The sequence below is a fragment of the Eriocheir sinensis genome, chromosome 25, assembly GCF_024679095.1.
Source record: "Eriocheir sinensis breed Jianghai 21 chromosome 25, ASM2467909v1, whole genome shotgun sequence".
NCBI classification, from domain to species: domain Eukaryota; kingdom Metazoa; phylum Arthropoda; class Malacostraca; order Decapoda; family Varunidae; genus Eriocheir; species Eriocheir sinensis.
This window is the reverse complement of record NC_066533.1, coordinates 5371669-5389598: the sequence shown is the minus strand read 5'-3', so window position 1 is coordinate 5389598 and position 17930 is coordinate 5371669. Positions and strand designations below refer to the sequence as shown.

The 17930-nt window shown below is 42.4% G+C and overlaps 1 protein-coding gene across 1 annotated transcript in view; it reads left to right on the top strand.

Annotated features, from left to right (window-relative positions):
* Positions 1-730: 730 nt before the first annotated feature.
* Positions 731-17930, top strand: part of LOC127003235 (octopamine receptor beta-1R-like) — an 80718-nt gene continuing 63518 nt past the window's right edge. The window contains exon 1 of the mRNA XM_050869630.1: positions 731-784. The gene's annotated coding sequence lies outside the window, so the exon portion shown is untranslated. The remainder of the gene's footprint in view (positions 785-17930) is intronic.

Below are 17930 nucleotides of genomic sequence, written 5' to 3'. Positions count from 1 at the left end.
TGATGGGTCTGGGCAGTAGTGTGTTCAGGATGGCGCGGACAACAGTGCAGGTCAGGGAATATTTGGCGTGGGTGAGATTCCGTTCCGAGGTCATTGTGTATCTTCTGGTGAGGCGATTAAAAATGCAGATCAGGAAATATTTCAAATGTTCGTGAAATTAATATTTTGATCTTAATTGGTTTGAATTAATTTATTTTCCTTGGTTGACACGTTATTAATGATTAGAACAGGACGAAAATAAATAAATATATACGGTATGCAGTAAGTGTTGGTGGATGTCGGTTAATTGGTGGTTTATTCTTGTTTAAGTCTGCAGTGAGTGGTAACAGTTTAAAATTATTTACAAATGCAGTTATGTATGAGTCTTTCAAAGCTACTTCATAGATGGCAGCTCGTTATATACTTACCGGTCTTCTATTTGCACCTATAGTAACTTAACTCCTGACAGAGAGATAGATAAGTTCAGTGCTTCCCTCCAGCAGGCTATGTATGCTCTGCAGGCACACACCATGCTGGGGAGAGCGTGGGGATGTGTGGGTACAGTAAACTTAGTGCTGCATTCTCTACTTATGTGTCATGTAATGCAGGTGTACCGCATCCCATTATACAGCAGGTTACGCTGCTCAGGCATATACCAGCATGGGGAGGACGTGTATGGTATAATAAATTTGTGCTACATGCCCTACTAATATGTCGTATAGTGCAACTGTACCGCTTCCCATTGCAGGGCAAGAGAGAAGAAGACTACACTCATCATGCAAGCCTGGAAGCGTCTCATGGGGGGGTGAGTACAACACTTATTTATGCGTCTAGTGAGTAGCAATACAAGTTACCGAGTTGTGTTGTGGGGGCTTGCACACCACAGTACTTTTCGCTCCCCTTCAGGAGTTGTCGCCTGCTCCAGACACGGGGCGATGCACTGTGCAGCAGTTTTGTAAAGTCCCTCGACATCATATTTTCTTCCAGTTCTGCAACACGAGTCTAATGGATTAGTGGAACAAACTGACCTAGTATGTTGTTGAAGCAAACACAACTGAAAGCTTTAAATGGAGGTTAGATGTATTTCTGGACTGGAAGAGATTTTGTTAAAGTACTCATCTCCAGGAGCTGCCACGTGTAGGCCGCCTTGCCTCTTGCTGTCTCCTGACATCCCTGTGTATCCATGTGCGGTCATGTGTAACGAGATCAAATCATGACAAAAGACCTTCTCCACCACAACCACCACCATCATCATCATCATCATCATCATCATCACCAACGCCATCAACACCATCACATCTACTTCCACCTCCACCACCACCACGATCATCACCACCATCATCATTTTCATTATAACCACTTCCATCAACACTACCTCCACCGCCTCTCCCTCCTTTTATATCCACCATCACCATCACCACCGCCAGCCTGGCACACTTTGCCCTGCAGCACCTCGGCGTCCTTCCTGCCAATCACTTTGAACCTGTACACGAACGTCAGCGAGAGAACCAAAAAAAGTGTGAGCTGTTTGTAGTTGTCCAGGATTGAGTGCCGAGCCTGTTCTGAACGTGTCATCACCCACTTTTAAACGCCGGTATCCTGTCACTCATATGATTGGATTGTGTAGCTCCTGATCTGCCTCTTCTTCCAGTAAAGGTAATACAAGTTCTTTTTACAGTAAAGCAAGCAGCGCGAGGGCAAAAATAGATAAATAAAAAAGCTCGCTAATCACTGCTCCAATAAAGAAAGAAATGAGTGGCCAAAAGAAAGATCAATTTCGGATGGAGTATTCAAGATATGATCAGTTCCAAAAGTATCAGTCAGCATAGTTATCAAGCTTTCTGTGACATGGATTCTAATGCTATTCAGAAGTTACTTGGAAGTGTTGGTGAGTTCCGGTTTTAAGAGAATTGTTTAGTTTTGGATGACACGAAGATAGAAATGCAGTGTAGAAATTACTTGAAGTGTTTGTGAAATTTAGTTCGTCTACGGATTGCTGGCTACGTCCAACATTGTTATTTTCTCTACATTAGTAATAGTATGACACAAATAAGCCTAGAGGAGGGTATCAAGACACCTCCCCATCTGACAGTGAACTCTCCTGGCTTCTTATTTTGATCTTCATTTGCTGGAGTAGCGTTGAGCGGGCTTTTATTTTTCCTGAGCTATCTCCCTTGCTGCAAAAAAGGAGTGTCTGTGGAAGTGAAGCATGTGAGTTCAACGGAGAAAAAAAAAAGAGAAAAAAAAGCATTGTCGAAGCTGCCTTTGGGATTTGAGTAGGGTATAACTGACATCTCTTGGTAGGGAGGGCTTAGAATAGGGCGGAATGGACATAATGGTGTGGGTAATTCAGACTTCGCTTCGTGTTCAAGTGAGCCAGAAAGGTGTTTACTTAGGCCAGAATGACGCGGACAGTGGGAAAGTCTTCATGTAAAACTGTGAGGGTCATTCGAGGTCACTTATAACGTTCGTTTTTCTCCTGTTCTCTACATCGAGTTGTCTGAAAATGGAACTGCTTTTTGTGATTGTGGGTAAAATAGGAGCTCATTGTAGGCGTTATTTTTAAGATGATGGCAGAAAATAATCGAAAATAGACCTGCTCCTCGTGATTGTAAAAAAAGAAAAAAAAATAGCGTGTAGTTTTTTTTTTTTTTTTTTAGATAATGGCAGAAAATGTAAAAATGAAACAGCTTATATAGTAATTGAGGGTAAAATAAGAGCTTGTTGTGGGCGTATGTTTCCGTTGGTGGCAAAAATAAAATAAAGTAATTTCTCGTGATTGCAAGTAAAATATTAGAGTTTTTGGCGTGTTTTCGCTGATGGCGGAGAATAGCTGATGATAAAACTGCCTTATTTGACTAGGGAAAATATTACAGCTTGTTGATGTTTTTTATTTTCGTTGATGCCAGAACCGAATATAGAACTCTAGGTGTTTTTTTCCGCTAATAACAGAACGTAATAAAAAAGAAATCCTCATGACTGACTGCAGAGATCATTTGAATTCGCTGTTGTCGTCCTCAGGCGCACTACTAATGAATTACTACAAATACAACTGCTATAAGGGTTTCGGGTAAAGTAAGAGGTTGCAAGTGTTTTTGTTTTTCTCTCAAATAATAATAGCTGAACATGAATAGTAACTGGAAATTAATAATAACAGAACATAAATAACAACTGAACTTGAAACTTCTTCGATAACTGAACGTAAATAATAACTGGACATAAAACTTCCTCAGTAACTGAACCTAAATAATAACTGAACATAAAAACTTCCTCAATAACTGAACGTAAATAATAACTGGACATAAAGCTTCCTCAATAACTGAACGTAAATAATAACTGAACATAAAAACTTCCCCAATAACTGAACGTAAATAATAACTGGACATAAAACTTCCTCAATAACTGAACGTAAATAATAACTGAACATAAAAACTTCCTCAATAACTGAACTTAAATAATAACTGGACATAAAACTTCCTCAGTAACTGAACGTAAATAATAACTGAACATAAAAACTTCCTCAATAACTGAACGTAAATAATAACTGGACATAAAACTTCCTCAATAACTGGACCTAAATAATAACTGAACATAAAAACTTCCTCAATAACTGAACGTAAATAATAACTGGACATAAAACTTCCTCAATAACTGAATCTAAATAATAACTGAACATAAAAACTTCCTCAATAACTGAACGTAAATAATAACTGGACATAAAACTTCCTCAGTAACTGAACCTAAATAATAACATAAAAACTTCCTCAATAACTGAACATAAAACGTCATCAGTAAATGAACGTAAATAATAACAACATAAAACTTCTTCAAAAACTGAACATAAAACTTCCTCAATAACTGAACGTAAATGATAATTATTGAACATGAAACTTCCTAAAAAACTGAACGTAAATAACTGAAATAAAAACTTCCTAAAAAACTGAACGTAAATAATAACTGAAAGATGAAAACTTCGTCAATAACTGAACGTAAATAATAACTGAAAAATAAAAACTTCCTCAATAACTGAACGTAAATAATAACAAAAATAAAAAAAATCCTCAATAACTGAACGTAGATAATAACTGAAAAATAAAATCTTCCTCAATAACTGAACATGATACTTCCTAAAAAACTGAACGTAAATAATAACTGAATATAAAAAAGAACTTCCTCAAAAACTGAACGTGAATAATAACTGAAGAAAAAAAACTTCCTCAAAAACTGAACGTAAATAATAACTGAACGTGAAACTTCCTGAAAAACTGAACGTAAATAATAACTGAAAATAAAAAAAAACTTCCTCAAAAACTGAACGTAAATAATAACTAAACATAAAAACTTCCTCAAAAACTGAACGTAAATAATAACTGAACATGAAACTTTCTCATTAACTGAACGTAGATACTAACCGCACACAAAACATCCCCGTGACTGCAAGGATCATTTGAGCATAGCATGGAGGTTTTTTTTTTTTTTTTTTTTTTTTTTTTTTTTTTCTTTCCCGTCTCACTACATGGAAAAGCCTGAAATAGAGCAGGTGGTGTAGGCGAGTGCGAGTTTGGCGTGGGCGCTCTCCTGCCTGCGACGTAAATATAAGTGCCGCCTGCCGCTCCATTACGAAACGCTTTCACACGTATTGTTCAAGTGGTAATAGACTAGCTGTGTGTGTGTGAGAGAGAGAGAGAGAGAGAGAGAGAGAGAGAGAGAGAGAGAGAGAGAGAGAGAGAGAGAGAGAGAGAGAGAGAGAGAGAGAGAGAGAGAGAGAGAGAGAGAGAGGCAAACAGACTGACAGACATAGACTGAAAAAAGAGAGGGAGGGGACAGATAGACAAGCAGGCAGACATAAACGAAAGAAAAAGAGGAAGGGGACAGACAAACAGACAGATACAGACATATAGGCAAACATACAGACAGACATAGACGGAAAAAAAAGAGGGAGGGGACAGACAGGCAGGCAGATAGGTAAACATAGACAGACACAGACAGACAGAGAGGGGGACAGACAGGCAGACGTATAGGCAAACACACAGGCAGACAGACAGAGACAGACAGACAGACAGGAGGGGGGGGGGGGGAGCATTGCACCCATTAAACTCCACTGGATAAACGAAAAAAAAAATCAGAATCTAAGCAGAATATGTGGAGCGTCACACCATTCACAATTATTAACAGCTTACCTGGAAGTATTCAGTCAATGAGAGTGATGAGCACATTAATAAACTGATCACTTCCTCTCCTCTCACAGATCGTCATCTAGCTCTTAGTCTCCGCCGCAATGTTTTCTCCCTTGCTATCCTATATTACTATATTAAATTGAACTTCTCTTCTGAACCTGCTAACTTGATGTCTCCACCCCACACGCGGCCTCGCTGCTTACAACTTTGTCCTTGTGCCGTCCAACTTCCTGATACAAGAGTTAACCAGTATTTTCCTTCTTTCATCCCTTTCACCGGGGAGGCGGGAAGGCGGTGGCTGAGTGGTTAGCGTGACGGCCCCGCGTTGAGGAGCTCCAGGAGGGACGTGGGTTCGAATCCTGGCCTCCGCACAGCTGAGGTTTTTCAGTCGCCGCCGAGTGGCCTAAGGCTACCCACATGCTGCCCTGAAGACCACCCATCAACCCGGGCTCTAGATAACCTCTCCAAAGAGAGGCTCAAAGATGAGTTCCGGGGGGGCAGCATGAGCCGACACAAGATGGCGCCACTATAAAAACTCGTCTGCGCCAGAACGGGCTGGGCAAACCATCAGGCCCCACCGGGAACAAGCCAACCGGCGCAATAGACTGCGACGTTAAAAAAAAAAAAAAAAAAAAAAAAACTGGAATATCCTTCATTCGTCTGTATTTCCTCGTCCCTATGATTTCAAGAAATACCAAGACATCTCAACAACCTGATGTGATAATGCTTCTGGTTTCTTCTATCAGCCCTTTGCAGGAGCACTGATATGCGTTTTCTTTCCTTTGGCTGCCTCCTTTGTTTTCAGAAAATGTCAGGCAAGGTGTGAAGGTGACCACAAACAATGTCAGTATTTTGTTTTGCGGCAGGAGGCAATACTAGGCTACGGGGTATACGGCCTACAACATGCTCCTCTACATGGGACAATAGCTGGGCAAAGTTTTAAGTTCAAAATTATTTAAAAGTATTGTCTCGGTACTACCATGCAGTAAGTCGTAAGTCGCAGGAAGTTGCGTGTCTGACCTTGAAACACACACGCTCAACACACGGAGCACATCCACCGGGGCAAAGTTAAAAATATAAAACTAGTGTCATAATTCCCTGATACTCGCCCGCCGAAAGAATCGAGTTCCAGAAATTGTGAAGTTCGCTGACCTTGAAACACACCCAAATGCACAGTCAACACTCGCAACACATCCAGCTGCGCAAAGTTAGAAAATTCGAATATTGTCTTAATACTTGCTTGTCGAAAGAATGCCAAGTTACAGGAAGTTTGAAATGCTGTGTTTGACCTTTAAACACACCCAACAGGCTCAGTCCACACATCCCAGCCACCTGGACAAAGTAACAAATATCAGACTAGTTTCATAATTGCCTCGATATTCTCCTTTCGAAAGAACCTCCGGTCGCATGAAGTTTGAAACGCAGTGGTTGACCGTGCAATACTCCATCAAGCTCGGTAAACAAACCATTCACTCCAACGTAAGGAACTCCGCTGCGTAAAATGAAGTCATCCATACACGATGATTGGACTTCACTCGTGGATATGGCCATGGATCAATAACGTTATAGCAAGTACCTTTCTACCCTCGCTCCCTTCCTTATAACTGCTAGACCAACTTCCTCCCTTCCTTTTTTCCTTCCTGCCTACCTTCCTTCCCTCCCTCCTTCCCTTCCTTACAGCTTGCTAAAATGACCTTCATTCATTATTGCTCAACGAGTCGGTGTGTTTACCGTGTTCATTATTAAGATGGTGATTGAAAGGGACCTCTGGATTTGACCGTGGATCCTGGCTCTATGACACAGGCATGATCGATGTACAGTTCTCTTCTTTTTCTTGTTACTGTTCCTGTTATTTTTCTTCCGTAATACTTCACTTCCTATTTCTCCACATTCATTTTTCTCACCATTTTTTTCACACCTTTTTCTTCTTCCTCTTTTTTCTCTTCTTTTTTCTTCTTCCTCTTTCGTTGTTGTTGTTTTTGCTAAGGTCAAATCCCTGGTTACGCCATTTACAAGTTTTCATCAGTCGCTCCTGTCCATTACGTCGTCCTCTGGTGCTCCCATTCTCTGCACCGCCGCCTCAAATCCATCTCTTCCCCGTACTCTCTGCCTCCCCTTAAACTCCTTCCAGCAACAGGTTCTCTCCAGGCTCCTGTTAAGTGGGGAGCAGCACTTCAAAGACTAAAACAGGTAAAAAAGAAAAATGGAAAAGAAATAAAAATTGCCCCAACTTGATGGCGTGCACAAAGAAATAGTGAAAAAAAGGATGTTTATACTTAATACTTAAAGGCCGAAAGTAACACACACACACACACACACACACACACACACACACACACACACACACACACACACACACACACACACACACACACACACACACACACACACACACACAGAGAGAGAGAGGGAGAGAGGGAGAGAGGGAGAGAGAGAGAGAGGGAGAGAGAGAGAGAGGGAGAGAGAGAGAGAGGGAGAGAGAGAGAGAGAGAGAGAGAAGAGAGGAGAGAGGAGAGAGGAGAGAGGAGAGAGAGAGAGGAGAGGAGAGAGAGAGAGAGAGGAGAGAGAGAGAGAGAGAGGAGAGAGAGAGAGAGAGGAGAGAGAGAGAGAGAGAGAGGAGAGAGAGAGAGAGAGGAGAGAAGGAGAGGAGAGAGAGAGGAGAGAGAGAGAGAGAGAGAGAGAGAGAGAGAGAGAGGAGAGAGAGAGAGAGAGAGAGAGAGAGAGAGAGAGAGAGAGAGAGAGAGAGAGAGAGAGAGAGAGAGAGAGAGAGAGAGAGAGAGAGAGAGAGAGAGAGAGGGAGAGAGAGAGAGAGAGAGAGAGAGAGAGAGAGAGAGAGAGAGAGAGAGAGAGAGAGAGAGAGAGAGAGAGAGAGAGAGAGAGAGAGAGAGAGAGAGAGAGAAGAAAAGACACAAACCTCTTTAAAATACTGTCCCCTAACCCTTATCCTTCCCACTCACAAGTAAACAAACAAACAATCCCTTCGTCCTCTTTTCCAACCCGGAAGCCCTCCACTCCTCCACCTGGGCCGCAGCAGCACACCTTTTCCTCAGCATAATGGGCCAGATTGTGGAGGTAATGAAGGAAGATCTATAAGCCCTGATAGCCCGCCATCCCCGCGTCTCATAGTGTGTCATTAGGTTGTTATGAGTTCGCCAGATAATCACCGTCATCGATTACCACTCATCACATCATCAGTTTTTATCTTCTTTGGTTGGGACTATCATCATCAGCATCATCCCTGCCTTAGATGATGGTTTGTTGTTGCTGGGTTGTTGTGTGAGTTGTCTTGTGGCGAGGTGGGGCAGGGCAGGGCAGAGCAAGTGAGTGTAGGGTAGAATAGGGTAGGGTAGAGTAGGACAGGGCAGGGCAGGGCAGGGCAGGGCAGGGCAAGTGAGGGCAGGGTAGGATAGGGTAGGGTTGAGTAGGACAGGGCAGGTAGGGCAAGGCAGGGAAGGGCAGGGTAAGGTAGGGTAGGGCAGAAGAGGGCAGAGCAGGGCAGTGCAGTGCAGGGCAGGGCAGGGCTAGGGCAGGGTAAGGTAGGGTAGGGTAGGGCAGGGCAGAGCAGGGCAGTGTGTTATTAAGAATGGAAATCGGACAGGTGAAGTTTAAAGGTGTGAACGTGAAATACCTGAAAACCTGTTGATTCTGTGTTTGTCTTTGCATCTCCTTATGTCTCCATCTATTATCTCGAAATAGTTTTTTAATTTCTTTTTTTTTATATATTTATCTCACCCTGAGTGTCCTTGTTTAGTTTGTTTCTTTCTGTTTTTCTTTCTTTCTTTTATTTATTTCTCCCTTTTTCTTTGTCATTGCCATTTTTCTTTCATTGACACTATCTTCCTGCTTCACAGCCTCCGTCCCTCACACACACACACACACACACACACACACACACACACACACACACACACACACACACACACACACACACACACACACACACACACACACACACACACTCACTCTATCATTCAGTCACTCACTCACTCACTCACTCCATCATTCAGTCACTCACTTCACCATTCACTCACTCACTCCATCATTCAGTCACTCACTCACTCATTCACTCACTCACTTCATCATTCACTCACTCACTCCATCATTCACTCACTCACTCCATCATTCACTCACTCACTCCATCATTCACTCACTCACTCCATCATTCACTCACTCACTCACTCACTCACTCACTCACTCACTTCATCATTCACTTACTCACTCCATCATTCACTCACTCACTCACTCACTCCATCATTCAGTCACTCACTTCATCATTCACTCACTCACTCCATCATTCAGTCACTCACTTCATCATTCACTCACTCACTCCATCATTCAGTCACTCACTTCATCATTCACTTACTCACTCCATCATTCAGTCACTCACTCCATCATTCAGTCACTCACTCCATCATTCAGTCACTCACTCCATCATTCACTTACTCACTCCATCATTCAGTCACTCACTCCATCATTCAGTCACTCACTACATCATTCACTCACTCAATCATTCACTAACTCACTTCATCATTCAGTCACTCACTCTATCATTCACTCACTCACTCCATCATTCACTCTCTCACTCCATCATTCAGTCACTCACTCCATCATTCAGTCATTCACTCCATCATTCAGTCACTCACTCCATCATTCACTTACTCACTCCATCATTCAGTCACTCACTCCATCATTCAGTCACTCACTTCATCATTCACTCACTTACTCCATCATTCAGTCACTCACTTCATCATTCAGTCACTCACTCTATCATTCACTCACTCACTCCATCATTCACTCTCTCACTCCATCATTCAGTCACTCACTCCATCATTCAGTCACTCACTTCATCATTCACTCTCTCACTCCATCATTCAGTCACTCACTCATTCACTCCATCATTCAGTCACTCACTCACTCACTCCATCATTCAGTCACTCACTCACTCACTCCATCATTCAGTCACTCACTCATTCACTCCATCATTCAGTCACTCACTCACTCACTCCATCATTCAGTCACTCACTCATTCACTCCATCATTCAGTCACTCACTCACTCACTCCATCATTCAGTCACTCACTCATTCACTCCATCATTCAGTCACTCACTCCATCATTCAGTCACTCACTCATTCACTCCATCATTCAGTCACTCACTCATTCACTCCATCATTCAGTCACTCACTCCATCATTCAGTCCTCCTCCATCATTCACTCACTCCATCATTCAGTCACTCACTCATTCACTCCATCACTCAGTCACTCACTCATTCACTCCATCACTCAGTCACTCACTCATTCACTCCATCACTCAGTCACTCACTCACTCACTCCATCACTCAGTCACTCACTCACTCACTCCATCATTCAGTCACTCACTCCATCATTCAGTCACTCACTCCATCATTCAGTCACTCACTCATTCACTCCATCACTCAGTCACTCACTCATTCACTCCATCACTCAGTCACTCACTCATTCACTCCATCACTCAGTCACTCACTCATTCACTCCATCATTCAGTCACTCACTCACTCACTCCATCATTCAGTCACTCACTCCATCATTCAGTCACTCACTCCATCATTCAGTCACTCACTCATTCACTCCATCATTCAGTCACTCACTCATTCACTCCATCATTCAGTCACTCACTCATTCACTCCATCAATCAGTAACTCAATCCATCATTCAGTCACTCACTCACTCACTCCATCATTCAGTCACTCACTCACTCACTCCATCATTCAGTCACTCACTCCATCATTCAGTCACTCACTCACTCACTCCATCATTCAGTCACTCACTCCATCATTCAGTCACTCACTCCATCATTCAGTCACTCACTCATTCACTCCATCATTCAGTCACTCACTCCATCATTCAGTCACTCACTCACTCACTCCATCATTCAGTCACTCACTCATTCACTCCATCATTCAGTCACTCACTCACTCACTCCATCATTCAGTCACTCACTCACTCACTCCATCATTCAGTCACTCACTCACTCACTCCATCATTCAGTCACTCACTCATTCACTCCATCATTCAGTCACTCACTCATTCACTCCATCATTCAGTCACTCACTCCATCATTCAGTCACTCACTCCATCATTCACTCACTCACTTACTCCATCATTCAGTCAGTCACTCACTCACTCCATCATTCAGTCACTCACTCACTCACTCACTCACTCACTCCATCATTCACTCACTCACTCACTCCATCATTCAGTCACTCACTCACTCACTCACTCACTCACTCACTCACTCCATCATTCAGTCACTCACTCACTCACTCCATCATTCACTCACTCACTCACTTCATCATTCACTCACTCCATCATTCAGTCACTCACTCAACTCACCCCATCACTCACTCACTCACTCACTCACTCACTCACAATGTCATTCAGTCAGTCAGTCACTCACTCACTCACTCCATCATTCACTCCATCATTCACTCACTCACTCCATCATTCACTCACTCACTCACTCCATCATTCAGTCACTCACTCACTCACTCACTCCATCATTCAGTCAGTCAGTCACTCACTCACTCACTCCATCATTCAGTCAGTCAGTCAGTCACTCACTCACTCACTCCATCATTCAGTCAGTCAGTCAGTCACTCACTCACTCCATCATTCAGTCAGTCAGTCACTCACTCACTCACTCACTCACTCCATCATTCAGTCACTCACTCACTCACTCACTCCATCATTCAGTCACTCACTCACTCACTCACTCACTCCATCATTCAGTCAGTCAGTCACTCACTCACTCCATCATTCAGTCACTCACTCATTCACTCCATCATTCAGTCACTCACTCATTCACTCACTCACTCCATCATTCAATCACTCACTCATTCACTTACTCACTCCATCATTCAGTCAGTCAGTCACTCACTCACTCCATCATTCACCCACTCCCTCGCTCACTCCATCATTCAGTCACTCACTCACTCACTCACTCACTCACTTCATCATTCATTCAGTCAGTCAGTCAGTCACTCACTCACTCACTCACTCACTCACTCACTCACTCCATCATTCAGTCTCTTACTCACTCACTCACTCACTCCATCATTCACTCATTCACTCACTCACTCACTTCATCATTCATTCAGTCAGTCAGTGAGTCACTCACTCATTCACTTCATCATTCATTCAGTCAGTCAATCACTCACTCACTCCATCATTCACTCACTCACTCACTCCATCATTCACTCACTCACCCACGCACTCACTCCATCATTCACTCACTCACTCACCCACGCAATCACTCCATCATTCACTCACTCACTCCATCATTCACTCACTCACTCACTCCATCATTCACTCATTCACTCACTCACTCACTCACTCACTCCATCATTCACTCACTCACTCACTCACTCACTCCATCATTCACTCACTCACTCCATCACTCACTCACTCACTCACTCACTCCATCACTCACTCACTCACTCACTCACTCCATCATTCAGTCAGTCAGTTACTCACTCACTCACTCACTCACTCACTCACCCACTCACTCCATCATTCACTCACTCCATCATTCACTCACTCCATCATTCACTCACTCCATCATTCACTCACTTCATCATTCACTCACTCACACCATCATTCACTCACTCACTCACTCACTCACTCACTCCATCATTCACTCACTCACTTACTCCATCAGTCAATTACTCACTCACTCACTCACTCACTCACCCACTCACTCCATCATTCACTCACTCCATCATTCACTCACTTCATCATTCACTCATTCCATCATTCACTCACTCCATCATTCACTCACTCCATCATTCACTCACTTCATCATTCACTCACACCATCATTCACTCACTCACTCACTCACTCACTCCTCCACTCCATCATTCACTCCTCCATCTCTCTCTCTCTCTCTCTCTCTCTCTCTCTCTCTCTCTCTCTCTCTCTCTCTCTCTCTCTCTCTCTCTCTCTCTCAATAATGAGCAGCAATAATTAACAAACAGACAGGCCTGATTCCGGGGCAGCAAAATGTCGCTTTATTAATGATGTCGCCAGGCGAGGATTAATAGTGCCAGCAGGTAGCAGTAATAAAGTGGCCGGCAGGCGGAGCGTTCTCAGAGTAGTAACAGCAGTCTGAATGATGTGGAGGGTTGAGGGAGTAATACTAGAGGGCAACACTGTATTTACTAAGTGGTCCTTTGGTCTGAACTCCGATGTCAAGTCGCTTGCTATCGCCAGACAGAGGGAGTGACTAGTACAGTGTTGCCCTCAACAAAGAGGCAGCTTTAGAAGGCTCTTGCTGTAATGTAGAGAATGAACGTGCTTATTATTAGCTTGACAATTTTTCTTTCGTATGATTTTACTCACGCCCTTTTGAGATGCGTCCTCAGTGATTGTGCGGCAAAATGTAAAGTTTAAAGACTGTCCAATTATTTTGACTTTCACATGAACACGTGTAATAAGTACCCATGCAGAATCATGAGATATCACTGGAATGACTGTGTCAAGCCGGCAATTACTCCGTGAGACTGATTCGAGGCCGTTTATACGAGCATTTGGCACGCTACCCAGAAGCCAACCCTGCTCACCGGGTTGTCTCTGTATGAGACACCCCGAGTGGAGGAGGACGAGGGGACTCCCACAGAGTTCGAGGCCTGAGCAAGTCGATAGATCATGCTGTGAGGTACTTCGGGTGGGGAGAGGGTCCACATAGAGACTTGCCCTGAGAAACCCCCGAGTCTGGCAACATAGGGTGAGTGAGGCGGCGCGCCACCGGTGTATGCCCGTATTTATTGATTGATTGGCATGAGCACAGACTTTTGCACTCTTTTCCTTCTGTCTGGGTGTCTATCCTTTGGTTTCTTTCCAATGTCTCACGATGATTTTATTCTTACTTTATTAATTTCATATTTTTCGCAGTACGCGTTAGGCGCCGCTAAAACCAGAAAAGCGAAATAACATGGAACACTTAAGTAAGGTTAATACGTACAAGGCGCCCCTAAGACTAGGAAAGTAAAGTAACATGGAACTCTTAAGTAAGGTAAATACGTACAAGGCGCCCCTAAGACTAGGAAAGTAAAGTAACATGGAACTCTTAAGTAAGGTTAATACGTACAAGGCGCCCCTAAGACTAGGTAAGTAAAGTAACATGGAACTCTTAAGTAAGGTTAATACGTACAAGGCGCCCCTAAGACTAGGTAAGTAAAGTAACATGGAACTCTTAAGTAAGGTTAATACGTACAAGGCGCCCCTAAGACTAGGTAAGTAAAGTAACATGGAACTCTTAAGTAAGGTTAATACGTACAAGGCGCCCCTAAGACTAGGAAAGTGAAGTAACATGGAACTCTTTAGAAAGGTCAGTCAGTACAATATGCTGGTAAAACTGTTAAAGTACATGTAACACTTTAGTAAGGTCAATACCATCGCCAGGCAAGGGAAGGGGCGCGGAGGGGCTCCACACAATTACCGGAAGATCACCACAACATTGCTCGTGCGGCGGCGGCTTCCGGCTGGCGCGCGTGCTGATTGAAACTCCCGGTGGAAAAAATTGTGTGTTTGTAATTAGTACATGACAAAGACCAGCAGCAATTCGGTATTTTACGAGCTTATGTTCTGAATCGGAAAATGATAATGTCCATGAATTACTGATATACTTGCCTTTGTTTATTTATTTATTGTTTGTTTATTCATATATTTATTTGCTTATTCAGGAAAGAGCGCATGCCAACTTTCATTTCGACATTTATTATTACCACCACCATTATCATCGTCATTAGCATCCATGAATTACTGATATACCTGCCTTTGTTTATCTATTTTTTGTTAGTTTATTCATATATTTATTTACTTATTCAGGAAAGAGCGGCATGCCAACTTTCATCGCGACATTTATCATTACCACCACCACCATCATCGCCATCATCCATGAATTACTGATAGTCTTGCCTTTGTTTATCCATTTATTGTTTGTTTATTCATATATTTATTTACTTATTCAGGAAAGAGCGGCATGACAACTTTCATCTCGACATTTATCATTACCACCACCATCATCATCGTCATCATCATCATCATTAGTCATTTCTAGTCCATGGCCTGACACAAGCCTTACCCAACGACCTGCACTCTCATGTTGTGTACGCCATCCTGCCCCAGCAAAGGTTGTCATTACTCCTCTCCGCCTGGTCATGTCTGCCCTCACATGTAAGTCTTGGGTTGGCGCTCTATTACTTTGGCTGTCGATTTGTTGTCATTTCCACGCATGATATGACCGGCCTAAGTCCACATCTCTTTTTGATCGTCATTACTACATCTTCAACCCTTGTCTGTTCTCTAATCAATGATACTCGCCTACTGACTATGTTACTGGAAATAATATAGGAAACTACTACTACTAATACTACTACTACTACTTTTGAGGATTAGCATGCTCACCACTGTTTTACCTCAGCAGCTATATCAATGTGATGTACCTGAGATATACTAATTTGATGAACTAACATACTAAATATTCAACCAGTCAATCAATATAACAGCTTTTTACTCGCTATTTATCTTTTTGTGTGCCTCTAAAAATACATCTTTAAAAAAATACATCTTCTAAAAATACATCTTAAAAAATACATCTTTAAAAAAATACATCTTCTAAAAATACATCTTAAAAATACATCTTTAAAAAAAATACATGTTTAAAAAAATACATCTTCTAAAAATACATCTTAAAAATACATCTTTAAAAAAATACATCTTCTAAAAATACATCTTAAAAATACATCTTTAAAAAAATACATCTTCTAAAAATACATCTTAAAAATACATCTTTAAAAAAATACATCTTCTAAAAATACATCTTAAAAATACATCTTTAAAAAAATACATGTTCTAAAAATACATCTTAAAAATACATCGATAAGTTCCTGAAGTGCACGTTATGAGTGGCAGTGTGCATAGTTGACTCACCTTTCCCTTTAGGCCCGGAAATAAGACTAGACACAGGCGTATAACTTCCCTCTGTCTTCGTTTCTTATCTTTATCTTTTCTTATCTTCCTACCTTACCAGTTTTTCTCTTATGTTTTTATTTAATTTTTATATTCCCTCTTTCTTGCACTTGTCCCGCTCTGTAACCCTCTAGCTCTTAACGCTTTCTCAATTTTTTTCATCTTATTTCTTAGTTTAGGAAGAGTTGCAGGTTTTGTTTTCATGACATTCCAGAGTTTACCAAAAGCACTTCTTCCCTTCCCAATACTCTTTTTGGTTTATATTTCGTGGGCAATGTCAGCTGTTATGGAGATCAGAGCCTATATTATGTGCTTTCCGTGCAAGTTTTCATCCTAAGTAATCCGTTTTGTATGCCACACGAGTAACTACATAGTGTGGGTATAAAGGTTAGTAATTCTCTCTCTCTCTCTCTCTCTCTCTCTCTCTCTCTCTCTCTCTCTCTCTCTCTCTCTCTCTCTCTCTCTCTCTCTCTCTCTCTCTCTCTCTCTCTCTCTCTCTCTCTCTCTCTCTCTCTCTCTCTCTCTCTCTCTCTCTCTCTCTCTCTCTCTCTCATGAAGAACGAAACCGATCTGAATAGTAATGTGATTTTAGTCTCCTCCTTCTCCTCCTCCTCCTCCTTCTCCTCCTCCTCTCTATCCTCTTCCTCTTCCTTCTCCTCCTCCTCCTTCTTCTTACACTACTACTACTACTACTACTACTACCACCACTGCTACTGTTTTTACGTACTACTACTACTACTACTACTACTACAACTACAACTACTATTACTACTTATTGCCTCCACCACTACTACTTGTCATTTCAATCACCTTCATATTCACTCCCCCCCCCACCCCCCACCCCCACCTGGACGCTATCTCCTGGCCGTGCATTAAGACTCTATTCTCCTCCTTAATTAGAGCCAACTTTATTCCGGGATTAGATTAGACAAGTTGGTGGCTCCTGCCCTAATAATAGCGTGCTAGATTGCCTGCCTTTCTACCTTCCTTCCTTCCTGCCTCCCTCCCTCCCTCCCTTACAGCTTGCTAGATGGTCCTCCTTCCTTCCTTCCTTGTTCACCTTTTTTTTTTTTCGTTTTCCTTGCTTAATTGTCCTTCCTTTCTTCCTCTTTCCTTCCTTCCTTCCTTCCTTTCTACCGTCCTTCCCTCGCTCCCTTCCTTATAACTTGCTTTCCTTCCTTCCTTCCTTCCTTCCTTCCTTCCTTCCCTCCCTCCCTCCCTCCCTCACTCCTTCCTTCCTTCCTTCCTTCCTTCCTTCCTTCCTTATTGCCTGCCAGATGGACCTCCTTCATTCCTTTCTACCTTCCTTCCATTTTTGCGTTTTCATTCTTGCCCTAATTCCCTGCTAGATTGTTTTCCTTCCTTCCTTCATATACTCATTCATTCATTCATTCATTCATTCGATTCCTCGCGCTCTTCCTTATAGCCTGCTAGGTAGACTTCCTTCATTCATTCATGTTTTCTTTCCTTTTTTTTTTTCTTTTTCCGTTAGTGTCTTGATGCCTTGCTAGATCGCTTTCCTTCCTTCCTTCCTTCCTTCCATCCTTCCTTCCTTCCTTTCTTTCTTTCTTTCTTTCTTCCTTCCTTCCTTCCTTCCTTCTTTCCTTCCTTCCTTCCCTCCTTTCTTCCTCCCTTATCATTTCCTAGGTTGACTTTCTTATTTTCCTTCCCTCCTTCCTTCCTTCCTTCCTTCCCTCCCTCCCTCCCTCCCTCCCTCCCTTTCTTCCTCCTTTCTTTCTTTCTTTCTTTCTTTCTTTCTTTCTTTCTTT